Genomic DNA, 1,170 nt, shown 5'->3' with positions numbered 1-1,170 from the left:
CCGGGCCTAAGTAATTTTTCCCTGAACGAAGAGTGATTGCCTTAACATGCTCTTTCGGATTTTCTTCCGTATGGCTTGGAAGACTTCCCTCTTTGCGGGATGGAATTGATTTAGCGAGTTGTCCAATTTGAATCTCCAAATTATGGATGCTAGATGATTGGTTTTTAATAAGCTGATCGAATTTATTCTCGATCCGTTTAAAACCATCGTCATGATTACTTATTTTTCCGCTCATAGCATCAATGAATTTGTCGATTTTAGAAGATAAAGTGCTAATCGTATCTCTTGATTGATTTTGATAATTAGCAGTACGATTTTGATTAGTATTAGTATTATTATTATTATCTCTCCAATTAAAGTTAGGATGATTTCTCCATCCAGGATTATATGTATTGGAATAAGGGTTATTATTTTGGTTTTGCCCTTGGACAAAATTTACCTATTCAATTTCACTCATACCTTCGTAGACCACATCCGTTTGGATTGGGTTACCATTAGGGTCACACGGTGCCATAAACCTATCAATTTTGTGTGATAAGGCAGAAAATTGGGCTTGCAACATCGCTACTGGATCAAGATTCACTATACCTTTAACTGATGAAGTTGCTGAGGATGATGGTTTCACTATTGGTACGTGTCCACGTTCCGCGGGCCACATACAGCTGTTGATTGCCATTTCCTCCAAAATTTCTCTTGCTTGGGCAGATGTTTTCTTCATGAATAACCCTCCAGACATAGCGTCCAATGAACCTCTAGTTGTAGGATTTAGTCCATTATAAAATGTTTGCATTAAAAGTTCAGCGGGCAATTGGTGGTGTGGGCATAAACGTTGAAGTTCTTTAAAACGTTCCCAAGCCTCATAAAGAGTTTCATTATCATTTTGAGAAAAAGATGTTAACTCTTTAATGACTCTTGCAGTTTTTGCTAAAGGAAAAAATTTTGATAAAAACGCTTGGGCTAATTGTTCCCAAGTGGCAAAAGTTGCGGCTGGCATAGAAGTTAACCATTCTTTAGCCCTATCCTTCAAAGTGAAAGGAAAAATGTGAAGTTTGATTGCTTCTGCAGTCACATCTGGGATTTTAAAGGTGTCACAAATTTCAAGGAAATTTGTTAAAAGGGTGTTAGGATTTTCGTTAGTTAACCCATAAAATGTTACATTATTTTGCAACA

At 36.8% G+C, this 1,170-nt stretch overlaps 1 non-coding gene across 1 annotated transcript; it reads left to right on the top strand.

The window, feature by feature from the left end:
* The first annotated feature begins 806 nt into the window (after positions 1 to 806).
* LOC136215966 (small nucleolar RNA R71) lies at positions 807 to 913 on the top strand. The gene has a single exon (XR_010682967.1). It is a non-coding gene; the product is annotated as a small nucleolar RNA R71 (small nucleolar RNA).
* Positions 914 to 1,170: the final 257 nt, after the last annotated feature.

The sequence above is a fragment of the Euphorbia lathyris genome, chromosome 1 (assembly GCF_963576675.1).
Source record: "Euphorbia lathyris chromosome 1, ddEupLath1.1, whole genome shotgun sequence".
In the NCBI taxonomy this organism is placed as follows: Eukaryota; Viridiplantae; Streptophyta; class Magnoliopsida; order Malpighiales; family Euphorbiaceae; genus Euphorbia; species Euphorbia lathyris.
The sequence above is the reverse complement of the archived record's forward strand: the minus strand, read 5'-3'. Positions and strand labels throughout refer to the sequence as shown.